Source organism: Sciurus vulgaris, assembly GCF_902686455.1.
Source record: "Sciurus vulgaris genome assembly, chromosome: 15".
Classification (NCBI taxonomy): domain Eukaryota; kingdom Metazoa; phylum Chordata; class Mammalia; order Rodentia; family Sciuridae; genus Sciurus; species Sciurus vulgaris.
The window spans coordinates 17,379,283-17,397,598 of NC_136476.1; the positions used below are offsets into that span (position 1 = coordinate 17,379,283).

General features: G+C 44.1%; 1 protein-coding gene and 1 long non-coding RNA gene across 7 annotated transcripts in view; one reads left to right on the top strand and one right to left on the bottom strand.

The window, feature by feature from the left end:
- The first annotated feature begins 1,540 nt into the window (after positions 1-1,540).
- LOC306644782 lies at positions 1,541-18,210 on the top strand. Of its 3 annotated transcripts, none has more exons than XR_013759467.1 (4): positions 1,541-1,881; positions 12,351-12,413; positions 15,456-15,541; positions 16,702-18,210. It is a non-coding gene; the product is annotated as an uncharacterized lncRNA (long non-coding RNA). The 3 variants fall into 3 exon arrangements; XR_013759468.1 differs by having other exon boundaries at positions 15,460-15,541; XR_013759469.1 differs by lacking the exon at positions 12,351-12,413 and having other exon boundaries at positions 15,460-15,541.
- LOC306644775 (uncharacterized protein) overlaps positions 15,563-18,316 on the bottom strand; it is an 88,974-nt gene continuing 86,220 nt past the window's right edge. For all 4 annotated transcript variants that reach the window (XR_013759462.1, XR_013759463.1, XR_013759464.1 and 1 more), the window contains one exon: positions 15,563-16,108. The gene's annotated coding sequence lies outside the window, so the exon portion shown is untranslated. The remainder of the gene's footprint in view (positions 16,109-18,316) is intronic.

The following is an 18,316-nucleotide window of genomic DNA, read 5'->3' on the forward strand; positions in this document are numbered from 1 at the left end:
ACTGCCACCATTTGGCACAACATTGTGTGGCCTTCCTGTGGGTCACAAGGATACCTCAGACAGTAGCCATATTATATGATTCCATTTATATGAAATATCCAGGATAGGCAGATTCATAGAGATAAAAAGCAGATTAATAGTTGCCAAAGAGTAGAGGGAGAGGGAGCGGAGAGGAAGAAATGACACTTAATAGGTAGAGTTTTCTCTTGGGGTGATGAAAATACCTGAAACTAAATAGGGGTGATAGCTGCAAAATACTGCGAATATACAAAACACCACTGAATTGCATACTTTAAAATGATTGAATTGGTAAATTTTACATTAAGTGTATTTTACCACAATTGTTTTCTTGAAAAGAAAAGAATGGTTGCTGGGTTTTAGTCATCTTGTAAGTCATTGTTCAAAAACTGCCTATAAGGAGTGGAGTTTCAGCAGCAAGATGGCACAGACAGGGCTTCCAGGAATGTGAGAGGATGGGACCAGGTCTTCAGACTGGCATCAGAGGCCATTTTGCCTCTGCCTCTGCCTCTCCCTCTCCTTCTCTCTCCCGTCTCCTACACACCACACACACACACACACACACACACACACTTCTGGCCAATGATATGCAAGTATTAAGTCACAGCCAGTCCAAAGTTTAAGTCCTGCTGCAAGGTCTTCTGGGAACTCTTGTTCTCTGGTGTCTGTCCCATGACCCTGAGAGCTTCTGCTGACCTGCAACAGACATGTAACATAAAAGAAAAGTAAGCCTTTGTTGCTCTAAGTTATTAAAATTTGGGGGTGATCTGTTTCCCCAGTATCTCCTCTCCCATCCTGGAAGAATCGGCATTTGGGCTCTGGCTCCATGGCAGTTTTGATGGGCCCTCAGTGTTAGACAGACATTAGCAAACATGCAGACCAAACTGTTTCAGGCACGGGTTATAAAAAGACAATGTGCCCTTTCCCCTTTTCCTCCTGTTGCCTCAGCACTCAGGACATGCCTAGCAGGGGAGCAGGCGTGGAAGAGTACAGCGCTCTTCTCCTCGGGACCTTCTTCCTGAGCAGAGGAGAGGAGAGGAGCATTAGATCAGATATCGGGTTAAGTTTTTCACACATCGAGACCAATTTATAATAGATTGGAATGAGTAGAAAGAAAAGCAAGTCCCCTAGCTATAGGAAAGGCAACATTTACAGTTCTCGACTGAAAGCAGTGACTGGGGCCCCAGGGCCAGTCAGGTTCCAGAAAGAAGCAGAGAGCAATTCAAATGGAGGTAAATTTGAATAGTGTAAAAGAATATGACTGTTGAGAAAGTAGTGGGCAGACTACTGGTTAATGGAGGCCCTGGCATCCATTAACCTGAAAGGGGAAAGTTGTAGCCAGAGGACAGAGTTCAGAGTCTCCAAGTCAGGAACACAACCATGTTCCATCCCCTGCCCATCTGTTTGAGTAATACTGTAACCTACCTTCCTGGCCCTCTGGTCTCCAGACAGTGCTATCTTTTAAGTACTGTATGCTAATCAATTGAGCCACTAATCTCTCCCCCACCCACCCTCCCCCACCAATTAAACCCAGAGCTACAACCCCTTTTTATTTTTTACTTTGAGTCAAGGTCTCACAAAGTTGCTGAAGCTGACCTCCGACTGGTGATTCTCCTGCCTCAGCCTCCCAAGTAGCTGGGATTACAGTTGTGTGCCACCATGCCAGGCCTAGTCAGTACTTTCTGACTAACTGGACCTAACAAGAAGCTAGACATCAAGGAGCCCTTTGATTCACGCATAGCAGTCTGTCTTCCAGGACTCAGAGCATGGTGGAGATGGATGGAAGTTCATCAAGAGAGGCAAATTGAGATGGTCTAGAACCTACCTCTCCTGAGTCGAGACTGCACCATAAATTGGTTCCAGGTATTTGGGGATGATGGTGTTTTTATGGGTCATGTGTTAAATGGGGCAGGAAGAAATGGAAAGAAAAGGACCGGTATATGTATAATAGTTGTTGTCAGAGAATGAGTGAAAAGGGAGACAGAACAGTACCTAGGAGACTAAAGGAGAAGATACAGAAGAAGAAGTAATTTGAGTGTGAATGGCTCAGGAGAAAAAGAGCTGAGTTTCCTGGGTACCTGTTTTGGACCTCCCTGCTGAACCTCCAGGGAACTTTTTCAGAATAGGTGAGGATGAGCGCTACTCCAGTTGCCATCCAGGCAGGAAACAGATGGACACTCCAAAGGCTTGAACTGTAAAGAATTTGATGAAGGGACTCTATAGAGTGTAGGAAGAAATAAGAGAAACAGCAAGAGATAATGAGGCACCCAGAGACTCATGATGGCAAGAAGCTGTTTCCATTTCTGTGCCTGAAGGGACAAGAGAAGGAGTGTGATTCTGGAACCCTAGGGGACCCCTCCCTACCAGGGAATGGCTGCAGGGGAACAGTCTCCCTGCAATGGAGGGTTGTGGGGAACAAGCTGCCCTATCACCTTCCAGTCTCCTGCTGTGTCCTCCCTGGACCAGGGATTCATCCAGGGAGGAGAGAAGGACTGGGAAAGGATCTAGGTCTAGGCAGGGGCTGCGGGGGAGGCTGCTGGTGGGAGGGTAAAAAGAAACAACCCGCTGGAGGAAGTAAAAGCAAGTAGAGGGTAAGGCAATGAAAGCCAGTCAAGGCAGCAGAACATTTTCTGTGTAAAAATGAAAGATTAGGTAACAATAGCTGTGTTGAGGAAAGGTGTTTTCTAGGCAGAAGAGACCTGAGCGTGCTTTAAACTGAGACCTAATTCTCTTAAGCTGCCACTGATGTCATGGTGACCAGTTAATCCTGGCTATAATCATTCTGAAAAGTTTCTGTCATAGCTACACATTTCAGATGACCCAAAAGATTCCAAGGATGAAGTGAAAGGGGCGACTTGGTCACCACACAACTTTGCAAGTGGCTTTTGGCTCTACCTATCCATCAGTCACAAAAAAGCAGAAAAATCATTTAAGAATAGGAAAACTTTCAGTTGTAGTAACATAAAGGCTACTGTGTCACATCCCTGGCTCCCTGGAGCCTGGCTGGATCTAGTTCAAATGATTTCTTTCCCAAGCTGCTGTTGCCAGGAGGATTTAGAATAGCAAACAGTGGTGGTCAATCTAGGTGAAGCAGCCTCTGCTTGTCATGGCCTTTTCCTGAAATCGGCATCTATCTGGCTTTCCAACAATCGTCAACTGTGGCGATCCAGTGCACTGTGTTCATTTTAAAGGCTTAGCCTCCCTCTGCATAATTGCTCATCAACACAGCTTAAAAGGAAGAATTCTCTTCTTTGCAGTTGGAATGGTTTGCAGGCAAGCACCTGAAAAGGCCCACGGAAGCCCGATCACTCACTGGTGGGTAGTTAAGTAAGAGAGCTAGCACACACTGCTGCATTAAGCATAAGTGAAAAGACTCAGAAAAGGGGACAGTTGGAGCTAAAGAAATAGCTTGTTTCGGAGAGCGCTCGCCCAGCATGCGCAAGTGCCGCAGTTCGAATCCCTGGGCCCCTCAGGTGGGAAAAAAGAAAAGGGGACAGTGGTAAATGGTCCTAGTGTGTTAGACGGACTTTGCCAGGAAAACAAGGTGCAAGACTTCAAGAGTTCAACCTGCTCCATGGTTCATCACCAGAAATCAGTGCAGGTTGTGCACTGCAGAGCCCTGGCAACCACCCCACTCTCCTGCTACGGGGACAGCAAGAGTCAAAACCCAGCATGCACTCCATTCAACATACCGTGTGCCCTAGCATGCAGGAGTCTGCCTAGAGGAAGAGGCTTTTTCTTTGCACAAAGATGCGGTCACTTGTTAAGTCATGTTCCCCAGGGACTGTCCAGAGATGGAAGGAAAGGTCTATTTCTGATTCTAACAAAGATGCTGTATGTGCCTATAACAACCTGCCCAAATTCTTTCCAGGTGCTAATGGTGCATTCATTCTTCATACCTTGCCTAACGTCACACCATAGTCAGAGCATGAGTGGGAGGCATTTAGAAAAGATAATAACAGTAATAATAACAATGATTTTTTTTCTTGCAGTTCTGGGGAGGGAATCCAGGAGGATTCTACCTCTGAGCTACATCCCCAGCCCACTCTTTTTGTTTGTTTGTTTTGTTTTGTTAGGGTCTCACTAAGTTGTTCAAAGTGGCCTCAAATTTACGATCCTCCTGTTGCAGCCTCCCAATCTCTTATTTTTGGTTAGCCCTTCACATTTCCTATAAACAGTCTCATTCAGAACAACACCAAGGTCCAGCTAGATAAAGGTATGCCTTCCACTTAACAATCGTGTAGCTGAGTCTCAAAGAGCTCAGACTGAAATATTGGTTTTCTGGTTTCATACTCTCTGGTCTTTGTATAATATAAATCAAAAAATTAAATTACATTAAAAATCTACACATTAAGCTGGACAGGTGATGCACTCATATAATCCCAGTGACTCAGAAGGCTGAGACAGGAAGATTGCAAGTTCAATGTCACCCTCAGCAAATTAGTGACACTCTGTCACAAAATAGAAATAAAAAGGACTGGGGATGTATCTCAGTGGTAAAGTGCCCCTGGGTTAAATTCCCAGTACCAAAAAATTAAAAATTAAAAATCTACACACAAAGAAGAGCTTCTAGGTATTGAATTGGCAGATAGCACCCATTCACTTGTCTCCTGGGTAACAGAACTGTGATTTTCCTCTGGGGACCTGGTGCCAGTCTCAGCCTGCACTCTAGCCCAGGTAGAGACAAGCAGTTTGGACCTGGCAGAATATTGCTATGTCAGGAGTGAGCCCATGACCCAACTGGAGCCAACTGGGGACAAGGAGCTGTGACCACTGAGTCACATCCCCAGTCCTTTTATTTTTGATTTTGAGACAGGGCCTCACTACATTGCTTAGGGCCTCACTAAGTTGCTGAGGCTGACCTCGTACTTGTGATCCTCCTCCTCAGTCTCCCAAGTCTCTGGGATTACAGGCATGAGCCACTGTGTCTGGCTATGACTACTATCTTGACCCCATGTGGATGTGAGAATAAAACCAATGTGGATGACAGAGAAGTCAAGACATGAATAATGTCAGGGTCCTAGTGTCATTATTTAAATCTCCAGACTGAGTCACATTTGTGCATACTTTTTATTTACTTAGTCCATACATCCTGCCCTATGCTGGAGATGGCATGAAGGGTCTCACACACGCCAAACATGTACTTTACCACTCAGCTCCAGCCAGAGCCTGTAGTAATTTTTTATCATTATTATTATTATTTAGGGAGCTTCAATTGAATCATCCATCTCTTGCAACTAAAATATTTTCACTGGTTCAGGTAATTTCTTCCTCTTCTGTCTCAGCAGTCATATACTGATATAGGCAATGCCACTTATTTGTTTATTTTTTGTTGTTGTTTAATTTGTTAGTGGGGATGGAACTTAGAGTTGCTCTACCACTGAGCTACAGCCCCAGCCCTTTTTATTTTTTATTTCAAGGGAGGATCTTATTAAGTTGTCCAGGTGGACTTAAACCAAACCATCCTCCTGCCTCAGTCTCCCAAGTTGTTGGGGTTCCCTGCATACACCTCGGTGCTTAACCAGGCAATGCTGTTTCCAGCACCGGGGGGCGGGGGGGGGGGGGGGGGGGCGGCGCATAGAGTCCAATAGCCAAAGACTGAGTCACAGAAATTCCGTCACTGCCAATCTACAGCTAATCACCAACGTAGCAGTCCAGAAAATTCTCCTTTGCCCAGTTGTGCAGTGGAGTAGCCTGGCCTGCTGGGCACAGATGGGCAGCAGGATGAGATGTCTGCTTCACTTGGAAGGAATGGAACTGTGTCCTTACTGTGCTTGGGCACAGATAGACCCCTGCTGGTGAAAGGATGGCTCCCAAAAGTGCTGGTGAGAACAAGCAAGAGAGAAAGAATCTTCTCCCCCAAGCCTGGAACACAAGGCCTCCCCTTCCATCTTGAGCTGATGGTCTGGGCCATCTTGAGCCATGCGCTCACCTCTGGATCAACAGTAGGAAAATGCCACGCAGTGATAGGTTAACCAGGATCCAGTATGGGCTGCAAATGGGGTCAGCTTCTGAGTCACAGTCAGGAGGGATGGAACCCTAACTGGAATTCCATGGGAAAAAAAAAGAAACTGGTTGAGATAGACAGTGTCATCATAGCCACTACTTGACCAAGTGGCTGTGGACATACCCCCTCTCAGTCTTTCAATCTTGGTTCTTTGCAAATTGAAGAGATCAGAATCAAAGATATCAACATTCCCTTCCTCCTCCAATATGCTACGAGTCTATCATCTCCTCGCACAAAACAGGGAAACCAAGTAGTGTGAGGAAGAAGTGAAAATTGATGACGGTGGTGATCACTCATGGTCATTCATTCCAAAGTGGCTGCACTTTGGGGGAGAGGTCTTGATAGGATACAGATGTGTCCTGCTTTAGGATACCCCCCAAAAATCAGATCCACAAAGTACATGAACTTAAGTAGGACTATACCTACCACATTAGCTTTGCAAAGAGATGTACCATATTTCTCTTTTCTGTTTTCTATTTATTTCTAGATACTAAGGTGCTTGTGCTGTTGTTAAGTATGAAGAAATTGCACTTGCAACCTTTCGATTTTTCTTTTTCTTTTTCTTTTTTTTTTTTTTTTCACTTGGAGAATTCTGTTTTCCACATTTGAGAGGACATTACAAGCTGTCTTGTAGAAGGAATAGGGGAAGGAACTAAGGATTCTTTCCAAGGAAGTGTGAGAAGACAAACTTCACACAGCCCATCCACATTCACATGAATCCATTTAGCGTCCTGTGTGTTCTAATAGCTTCTGGACTTTATTAAGGATAGTTGGTGTCCAAACAATGGCCTTTCTCCCCTTCCTGTAATATTTGTTCTTCTTCTTTGGCATTTTCTAAAGTCAAAAGAATGAGGAAGCAGCAGAGCAAGTGTATCCACTGGTTCCACAGCCAAAATTTCATCCTCAAATCTAGCAACTTCTAGGAGCCTCTTTAAAAAGCTGCCTTACCCTGTCCTGATCCTCAGCACATCCATCTCCCACTCCTTCTCCTCTCGCCTTCAACACTCTCCTTTGTGCCATCTTGGATACCACTCGCCCCACACAAACAGGACCATTGTGTGCCAGGAGCTCCGTCAGCATCCGGATTCCATGACACTGCCTTCCCTGTTCTGGCTCCAGACAGACCCCACAGCTCCAACCCTGGCCTGCCAGCTTAGTTCAGAGACTTTGCCAGACTCCAAAATACATAATAAGCAGATAAGGCTCCTTCAGGCTTAGAATGCTTTCCCAGGCTGTTTCCCAACCTGGCATTTTTAACTCCTTGAAGTTTAGGAAAGTCCAAAAAATAAATTGAAATGGTCTCTTTGAGGATAGAGAACCCTTCTCCCTCTAGCAAAGCAGCCAAGGGGAGACAAGCCATAAAAAAGTGAGAATGAAAGTAAGATGTAGAAATCAAGTGATTTACTAAAGGGAAAAAAAAAAATCTTGATTTTTAAATCGGTCTCACCTCCATCCAGTTTTAGAATTTACAAAACGATGGTCTGTGAGTCTAACCCTCAAGTGTGCTTCTTGGCATTCAACATTCTTAAAATCTAGATTTTCTGCAGACCAACCCTAATATGTATCTCTCCCCAACCCCCACCCACTCCCTAAAACAAGAAAAAGTCAGGAAAGTTCTAGCAACAATAGGAAAGATTCACTTGGCGACCACAGCCAGAGGTGGGACAGTGTTCCCGTTGAGCTAGGACTCATGCCTGGCCACAGCCCTACTGCTTGTTATCCTGTATCCTGCCTGGCCCCTGGCAGGTGGGTGAGGTTGCAAACCCTAGTTTAGAAGGTTCTCCCTCTCCTCTCCCACCACCTCCCTAGACTCTTATGCAGGTTCATAACAATCCCACAGAGCAGGCAAGATGTAGACTTTGACTTTCCCTAAGTACATTCAAAAACACAAGCAAAAGATTTCCCCAAATTTCTTTATTACAAACTCATATTCAATGGCATATAGAAAGTCAATTCAGAGCAATGACAACCAATTTAAACAAAGGCTGAATTTAGTCTTATTTTTTTCCTGGACCTGATCTGTTCATACAATCACAGCACATTATAAATATGTGGGAGGGTTTCTAAATCCCGATGCCAGGATATACCCCAGACCACAAAATTCAGAATCTCTAGGGGCAGACCCCAGAGATTTGAAAACCCCAGGTGATTCTAAAGTGTCTCCAAATCTGAAAACACCACCTTTGAGTCTGCCCAAAAATCAAATCTAAGCCCAGTGGAGGAAGGGAGGTGAGCGCCACATTTCCCAACCCCTGATGAGGGGAAAATAAAATTGTTCTGGGATCTTCGAAGTCTGTTGAATTCCGGAATATGTGGGGGAAGGAAGGTGTTATTCTGTTTCAGAAGGGATCCTGAGCTTCATTTATAGGAACTGATTAGTAAGGGATGTCTTTTTCATTTTTTATTTTTTATTTTTTTAAGTGCTGGGAATGGAACGCAGGGCCTCAAATGTTCTCTACCATTGAGCTACATCCCCAGCCCTTATTCCTAAGAGGCTCAAATTAAATCATACTGTCCTGGGCTATGGTCCATTACCCATTTATTTCATATGCAGACCAGCAGCTAGTCTTACTTTGGAAAGCGCCTCTGCCCAGAACTGTTTATACTACTTCAGAGCAAGACATTGGAATTATTTTATTATAATTTTACTACAGAAAGAACACTAAATGGAGAACAGAGAGGACACCTAAAATGTTCCAAATATTCACCAGACAGAAGCGCCTAAGCAAGAGGTGGTACACCTTAAGCCAGAGAAGCCCTAGCCCAGGACAGAGCCAAACCTGTGTCCACTGTGGCTTCAGCCAGAGACTAAATGCAGGCACAGGAAGTCATCTCGGGCATCCGAGGGACATTTAAGGTGAAGCAGTGATTTAGTTTAAGGCATAACCTGTTCTGTTAAAAGCATTTTAAAATGTTCCCTAACCTCTGACTTATGGGAGTGACAATATTCCAAGAATCCAAAGCTAAATGTTGGAAGCAAGAAAAATATTTCTACCACTAGCTTAGAAATTTTTGGTCATTCCTTGAAAAATGGTAAAGATGAATAATGATCCAAGATTCCTACCTGGAGCTCAAGAATATTTGATCATTCCTTGGGAACCAAGAATTTATTCTCTGATTGTATCTTGAAGTAATTTCAAGGCTTTAAAGTATTATTCATCACCAAAAGTGTTTAAAGACTGGCTGAGAACTGTGCAAAATGAAGGATCTCAGGTTTCTAGTTGATACTTATTAAATATGTACTAATTTTTGAGGGACTGATTCATTCATAAGAATGTATCAGAGAATTGATGAAACACACACCCAGAAGCCACACATGGACCCTAAAATGAAGGTCATGGTCGGTTTTCCTTCCTCTGCTGTCACCGACTCACCACCAACCTTTTGCAGTTTATAAGACCACCACAGGCTTACAACCACAGTCCTATCAGTCTTCTCAATATGAGGGTCCTATCTCCTTCAAGCAGAGGTGAAGCAGACCACTTGGACCAAGAGGCTGATGTGTGCCACCAGGGAAGCACCAGGTTATATACACTGAACACTTGGGCTGGACAGGTCATTATGGGCAGGGGAAAAAAAGGAAGTGCTCACATGTGACCAGAGCCACAGGAAACTGTTTGACTCACTATATATATATATATATATATATATTTTTTTTTTTTTTTGAGGTACTGGGAATGAACCCAGAGGCACTCAACCACTGAGCTACATTCCCATTTCCCATCCCTACTACTTACTCAGCTAGTTATTTTGAGATGGTCTCACTAAGTTGCTGAGACTGGCCTCAAACTTGCCTCAGCCTCTCTGGTCATTGGGATTATAGGCTTGAGCCATGAGGTCCCCACACAACCCCCTTGAATGTATTTTTTTTTTTTTTTTTGGCAGTGCTGGGGATTGAATCGAGGGTCTTGTGCTTAGCATTCTACCAGCAGAGCTATATCCTTAGCCTCCCTTTAATCTTGACCCTCAACCCAACCTGAACTGGAATAGGAATCAGTGCAGGCAAGTCAGGGTCAAGGCAACTGTTTCAGCCCAAATGCCAGAGAGAATAGAGCTATTTTGGGGGCTGTTATTCACTTGGAATTAAGCAGAGAGCATGGAGCATGAAGGATGCACCCAACAGTTTGAACTCTGAGTTGTGGGTTACAGAAGCTCAACAAAAGTCAACTTAAACCAAAAGGAAACTGATTGGCTTCAACATACAGTATTGGCTGGATCTCAGTGCTCAAAAGACATAATGCAAAATCAGTTGCTTTTCATCCCTCTGCTGATTTCCTCCATGTTGGCTTCATCTTCAGACAGGGCCTCACCAAGTGATGGTAATAATAATTGCCAGAAGCTCCAGGCTCACAGTCTACCAGCTTGGCAGCCCTAGAGAGTTCTACTCCTTCTGGCCTAGCTGTGATCCCATCCCTGTCTCTCAACCTGTGACCAGGGTAGTGCAGTCTTCTCACTGGCCACGCCTCTGTCACTTGCTCACTTCTCACTCAAGAAAGGGAGACCAGCCCTGCTCCTGCCACAGGACTAAGACTGAAGGAGAGAAATGCTCAAAAGGAACCTGGGGTATTTTCTGGAAGGTGAATGGAAACAGTGTCAAAGCCAGCAGCTGCTATTGGTAGATCTTGGGGTAATGAAACCTGTTCTTACCCTCATTGTCATATATTTCTTATGTCTGAACATTAACAGATTATTTGAGAAATAGTTCCTTTTTAGGGGGGCAGGGAAGTGCCAAGGATTGAACTCAGAGGCACTCAACCACTGAGCCACATTCCCAGTCCAATTTTGTATTTTGTTTAGAGACAGGGTCTCACTGAATTGCTTAGCACCTCAGTGTTGCTTGAGGCTGACTTTGAACTTGCGATCCTCCTGTCTTGGCCTCCAAGCCGCTGGGATTACGGGCGTATGCCACCGCACCCAGTCCCTTTTTATTTTATTTTGAGACAGAGTCTCACAGAATTGCCCAGGATGGCTTCAAATCTGCAATGCTCCTGCCTCAGCCTCTTGAATAGCTGGGATTACAGGCATGTGCTGCCATACCCCACTTAGATGTTTGATTAAATCCACAAAACTACAAATTGAAGGAGGTTCCACTAAGAAAAGATATAAAGAGTACCAAGAGACAAGACCAAGCCCTGCTAAGAGACACACAAGTGAGTGATGGGGTGGCACAGGGTCCAGGGGGAACCAAGGAAGACACAGTTCACTAGCCCAGCTCTTCAGAATGTTTTCCAAGTTGTGTTAAGTGCCTGCGTTCTGCAAATGCACTGACTGTATGATCATGGGCAAGTTTTCTCTTCCAGCCTTGGTATTTCTCAAATGTAAAATGCAGGTAATAATTCAACTTCCCTCAGAACTTTATTATGAAAATAAATTGTTATTATTGTGTGTAATGTGCCCGACAATAAACATCCATGACAAGTTGAATGTCCCTTCTCCAAAATGCTTGGGAACACACATGCGTCAGGTTTGAGAGTTTTCTGGATTTGGGAATATTCGCATAGACTTTACTGATTAAAATCCCTAATTGAAATCCAGAATGCTCCAATATCTGACTTCTTAAGCAACATCACAGTAGAGCGGCTCAGCCTATATTATCATTGTTATTTGCATCTGGAAACATCACAAGCAACCCTACTGATAGGACCCACCTAGAACTTCCTCCCAAAGTAAAAATGCCTACATGCAAGACAGGCCTTTGACCTGGGGTCAGCTCTTTCCCACTGATCATCAGGTGGAGCTGAGGCTTCAAGCTCCAGTCTCTCTGAAAGATTCCAACCACTAGAGGGAGAGTGGACTTCCAGAAATCACCATTTCTCAACAGTGTCTTTCAAACTGCAGCTTTGAAACACACTGGTGCCTGATATCAACTTTGTGGAACTCAATCAGCATTTTCATGAAATAAAACAAAATAGAAAATGTCAGTACTAACTGTAGAAGATGCAAGGTGATATTGTTTCATGAAGCCTTATTTGAGTTACATAATTACATATGCATGTGTGTCCTGGGTCACATCACTGTGGTTCATGGTCAGAGAGTTTGAGAAAAGGTGCCTTAAAGGATGTGCAAGAAGAAAAATATCTATTTTCTTTAATTCTCAGACACACCAATAAGTCCCATTCAGGTGAGTCATGGTTTTGTAGTAGAGAAAAATCAGACAGGAGAGGACTAGATTTAACTAATGATACCCCATGTTGGTTTTTGTTTGTTTTGGTGCTGGGGATTGAACCCAAGGATACTTTATCACTGAGTTACATCCTCAGTTCTTTTTCTTTTTTTTTTTTTTTTTTTTTTTTTTTTTTTTTTTTTTTTTTTTTTTTTTTTGCAGTGCTGAGTATTGAACCTAGGGCCTTGTGCATGCGATATTTTCTTATTTTGAGACAGGATCTTGGTAAGTTGCTGAGACTGGCCTCAAACCCGAAATGCTCCTGCCTCAGTCTCCCAAATTGCTAGGATTAAAGTGTGAGACAACAAACCTGGCTCCTGAATTGTTAAGAACTTGTATTATCTCTCAGCTTCCCTTCCTCAGGTGTTCATTAAATGAACACTTCTCAAGGTCACTTCTCAAGGCACTTCTCAAGGTCAAACCTGCTTTTTCTTTCACGGCTGTCTTCTAGGAGATGACATCAGCTCCCCAGCATTTCACTGGTTCCTCCGCGTGAATCCTGAACTACACAAGTGTATTTGTAGATAAGAGCTGGGATTCTGTCCATGGATGGCCCATAGACTCCTCAAGTTCAACCTGTCTGAAACTCAGCTCATCTTCTGTTTGTAAAAAGGAAGGTTGAAGCCCTAGTCCTGTGTTCCTGTTCTTGACCCTCTGTCCTCTCAGTGCCCCAAGTGAGAAAACTCAGTGATGGTCAATCTTCTCCCTCTCTCCTTGCCAAATCCTATAATTTCTACCTCCCTACAGCCTCTCCTGTCCTCTCACTGGAAGAAAACCCATGAAAACCACGCCGGACACAGGAAATCACATAAGGGAGTTTATTAAGCATACAGAGTGTCTCCCTGCAGGGTAAGAGAGAAAATGAGAGGAAAAGAGAAAGGGCGCTAGCAAGAGAGTGTGAAAAGCAAGGAGGAGAAAGAAAGTGAGCCAGGGGGAGAGAAAGCATGAGAAAAGATGGCCGGGTAGCTACCCTGAAGCAGTTGAATTCCACTGGGCTAACAGGGGACCAATAACGAAGAAGGATACTTGCAAGCTGACTGATGAACCAATAGCTAGCTAGGATGTTCATAGACTTACAAGTTGTTGGGAGGTGGGGAAATGGCTGCAGCGGAAAGGGCGGGGACAGCAGCTTTCAGACTGACAAGCTAGGTTGTGATGCAGTGGAAAGGGTGAGGAGCAACTTTGTATTACACTCACATCTACTTTTCCCTCCCACCCACATTGTTCTAGATGATTCTCATAGTCTTCTTACCAATCTGGATTCCAGCTTTTCACTTTTTCTGTGGATTCTACCCTCATGAACTTCCTCACAAGACACTTATGAATTTGACTCATAATTCTGATTCCTGGAAATAGGCAATAACTCCTTAACTACAAGCAAATAAATGCAAATATATAAGTATGGAATTTAAAGCCCAAGCCAGGAATGACAAATTATTCTATCTCAAGTGTCAATCTCCAGGTGGCTTCTTGGAAAACTACGTTTAAAAAGATTCTGAGCCTTCATACAAACTCAGCAAAAAAAGAGAGAGAGAGAGAGAGCAAAGGATACAAGAAGGGGAAGAAGATATTCCTTTTCTATGCTCAGTCTATTTATTTACCTCTTCCTACATATTCTAGCTTCAACCCAAATGTGTCTTGCCATTCTATTGACCACAAAGATCACCTGTCTTCCCGATTCCTTTTACTGTTTAGACTACCCTTGCCTCCACTTCTTTTATAAGAATCCTCATCTTGTTCCTGTAGCTACAGTTTGTTATTTGCAACTCTTTTGAGTATGTATCAACCTCCTTTGCTTTATATATGTTATATATCCTGTATGTTTCTGCCTCTCCCAGGACAATATACTCTCCCAAAGTAGTGAATGTGCCTTGCTCATCCCCCAACACCTACATTTCAGCCTCTAACTTAAGCATACCAACCATTCAGTGGAAGTTGATGAAAAATGAACTATTTAACCAATATTTTAATGTCATGCAACTTTTCATTCTTATTTATTTATTTATTTATTTATTTATTTTAACTGGAGATTGAACCAGGGTGCTTTGTTTGCACTGAACCACATCCCCCACTCTTTTTACTTTTCCTTTTGAGACAAGTCTCACTTGATTGCTTGAGACTGGCCTTGAACTTGTGATTCTCCTGCTTCTCAAGTCGCTGAGATTACAGGCCTGCACCATCCTCTCCACCATCATGTGACTTTTCAAAAAAATATTATCAGAGGGAATCTCATAGAACTGGAAGTATCTCACAAATAAAGATCTTGTAGAAATCTCCCTATTACCAACAGCAAGAAAAATTTACAAGACAGCAAACTCCAAATCAAGAGGCTCTTAGAACTGCAAATTCAAGAGAAGAATCTTGAGCTATATGCAGTGATGCATGCTGATCCAATGCCTCGGGAGGCTAAGGCAGGAGGATGGCAGGTTCAAAGCCAGCCTCAGCAACTTAGTGAGGCCCTAAGCAACTTAATAAGACCCTGGCTCAAAATAAAAAATAAAATGAGCTGGGGATATGGCTCAGTGGTTAAATGCCCCTGGGTTAAAACCCCAGTACAATTTAAAAAAATAAAATGAGAGATAGAGAAGAATTTCTTTCACTGGCACAGTGGCATAACACTCAAGACTCACAGGTGACTCTGCCAGTACATGTGACAAGCTTACCATCCCTTTCACAATGAGTCTCAGTAAACAACCTGTCTAGTATTCTATGAGCATCCATAAGAAGATTCAAATCCACCACTCACATTTCAAATCCACAACCCACGCAAATTTGTGCTCTTCCTGCTTCACCAGTGAGTTTTCAGTAAATTTTAATACAAAAAAAGGAATAGATTACTATTAAAAATAGTAGTTATCAGCCAGGTGCCGTGGTATGTACCAGTAGTCTCAGATACTTAGGGACTGAGACATTTGAGCCCACAAGTTCCGGATCAACCTGGACAATGTAGCAAGACCCTGTCCTTAATAATAATAATAATAATAATAATAATAATAATAATAATAAGTTAGAAAACCACTACACTATCCCATACTGTCTATGTCTCAGAAATCTCACCCTCAGATCCTGCAAACAGCCCTCTAAACCATTTGTGCCCTGGAGATTCAAATACCATGACTAGTTGAAAGTGATATTCTAAGAGAAATTTATTTATTTGTTTGTTTGTTTGTTTTTGAAGTGCTGGGGATTGAGTCCAAGGGTGCTCTTTCACTCAGTCACATCCCCAAACCCTGTTTATTTATTTATTTATTTATTTTTAATTTTGAGACAGGGTCTTGCCAAGTTGCTGAGGCTGGCCTCTATTTGCAACAGCCTGCCTCCTGCCTCAGCCTCCTGAATCATTAGAATTACAGGTGTACACCACCATACCTGACTTGAAGAGAAATTTCAAATCATTTAACCATTGGTCATTTATATGGAGATCCATGACCCAAAACCCTCATAGTCACCTCTCTCCAGTCATAGCAGCATAGTGGTAAACACTATAATATTGTGACAGCTCAAACAACTGAAAGAGAAGTCACAAGCACCAGGGGCCTTATCTTTCCTTTATAGGAAAATAGCTTTTATTGTTGTTGTTCCTTGAATGCCTAAGGGGGCGGGGTGCAGTAATTGAAGAGAGACAGTGACAGACTTGTTAATTTCTGAAGTTGATGCCAAGTCCTGTCTTAGAGGAAGGACATCACAAGCATTTTGTTCTTCCAAGAAGTGTAATGCTTGGGATTTTTAATTTTGAGCAGTGCAAAGCAAATGGCCTGAGCCAAAACTGCAGCGAACACCGCGATTTCAAGGACTGGGGGGTTATCTGCCCTGTCGTTTTCTTCTGTGTCTGTGTGGTTCCTCAAAGTGGGTTGGAAGAGTTCAAGCTCAGTTCACAGCAGAGAACGTTCTGTACTCGGCACAACAGGCTGGGCTGCTCTCTGTAAAACAAGACCAACAGCATGATCTCAGCCGTGGCAGCAGCACGCACCGCAGCCGCCAACCCCCGGCCCGGCGTTTGAATGCAGGGGCTGTCAGAGGCCATCTATGGACACTGTGCTGCGAAGGTGGGGACGCAGCGCGGGCACACACGCCCACGCGGCTCCAAAGCGATGGCTTCCCTTCTCTTGCAGTCCCATTGTTACTTCTTCTCCCCAGAGGGTCAAGGAAGTCGTTTGGATATTTCTCTAAGGAGGTTAATTATAACGGAAGCATTTCCAAGGAAACAACCCCCAGCGCGTGCACTTCTGCGTCGATGGGGGCTTTTCAATCTGTTTGGATGTCACTGTAACCAGATGACAGCAGCAATGCTAAACACGCTGCGGCCGCCTGGCCAGGCTGACGGAGGGAGGGAGGGAGGTAGCAAAAGAGGACAGGAGAGCAGAAGGAACAGTCTAGTGCGTTGCTGCTCCGCCCCCACCCCCAGCCTTTCTGTCTTCTTCTGGATCCAACGGATTTTCCTTCCTTTGTCTAAAATTTAGCACACAGTTCAACACGTATTTATGAAGTGCTTTTTTTCTTCTTCTTCTTCTAGAGCCTGTCCATAAAATAACACCTGGAGGAAGGTTTATATAAGGAAATGAAAACCTGGCCTTGAAGCAGGAGGATTGAAGAGGATAGGAAGAAAGGAAAACTGTGTGTGGCCACCAGTGAGGGTGGAGAGGGAAGGGTGGCCAGACTGAGCTGGGGAAGGTCCTGAAGCCAAGTGGGCAATTGGGAAGTATGACAAAGCAGACGTCTGGCGGGGTCCTTAAACATGGAATTCAAGCCTATTTATTTGCAAGAGGAAAAAGGAACACAAAGGTATATAGAACTGCCACAGCAAGAGAGTGGGATGGGCCTGAACTTCCTTTCCAGGTAACCCTGCCCTGGCCTGTTGCAGGACATGGAGACCAGCAGGGATGAGGGACAGCAGGGGAGCCACAGAAAGTGCTCTGTGCTGGTGGCTTTAGATCCTGGTTTCCTGTCTTGTGTGACATTAGGCAAGTTCTTCAAACTGTGCCCATGAGCGTGTGTGCTCTCAGCTATTAACTAGGGAGCAGGTTACCTATTTGTAGAGCTGTTGCCTACTGTGGAACTGAAGGAAATAAAATATGCCTTTGCTTGGCATAGACGGGGTATCTAATAAATAGCAACCACTGTTATTAATAATGTAGGTACTGATCAGAGAAAGCTGTTAGCCAGGTGTCAATGAAGAACTTCCACCAGCGAGTCCTCTGAAATGTTTCATCACCCACACGTTTTCACAGCTAATGTCTATTGAGCATCTGCATCTGTCACCTTGATCTGTGCCAGGCACAAGGCACTGGGGGCAGCAAAAGCCTTGACTTAGAGAAGTTCACTTGCCTTTCCAGCAAGGGCAGTTGCTATAGGGCAGTAAACTTGGGACAGTTGGCAAATGCTTCCTCACAGCCTATTTTCCTTTCATGCTCAGTTCATTTCTGCTAGGTCCAAGATGACCTCTGTGGCTGTGATAAACCATCCCAGAGAAAAATAGGGTGCTAGGCATGCTGGGGGACAGAGGTTGATCAGGAACAGCCCCCATGCAAGACATTTCTCAGGACTGTTCTTCCAGAATGTAAACATCCTTTCTCACTTCGGGACTAGAACTCCTGCCAAGACTTTGAAAAACAAGTTACACAAGCACCTTTGGGGTGGTTGGACATGCCACATCACAGCTGCTGCTACTCAGAGAGGTGGGAGGGAGATGGCCTCAAGGACTCAGGGACAATACACCCTCCCATAAACATAACACACCCTGGGCCAAAAAGCACAGCCTTTGGGACAATACACCAAGCCCCAACTTGTGACCCAAAGGAGTCAGTCATTGACAATAACTGCAGAGACTTCCATTGTGCCATCACTGGTAAGACCCAAGTTCAAGAATGATAAATTGCCTGCCGTTAGGGCTAAGGCCTGGGCAAGGTAGGAATCTCCTGGGCCTGGCCACCATGACATCTTAAATACTTTCCTCCCTATGGAGACCACCTCCCTTCACTTCCCTGGCTCTGCCTCTTACATTGAAGACCATGTTTAAAACTGGAAGCAGAGAGCCTGTCTCAGAAATACTGCCCTCCCAACTGGAGTCCTTTGCCAATGGCCACTGCTAACTCTAGCCAGTTATGGATGAACAGAACATGCATAGAACA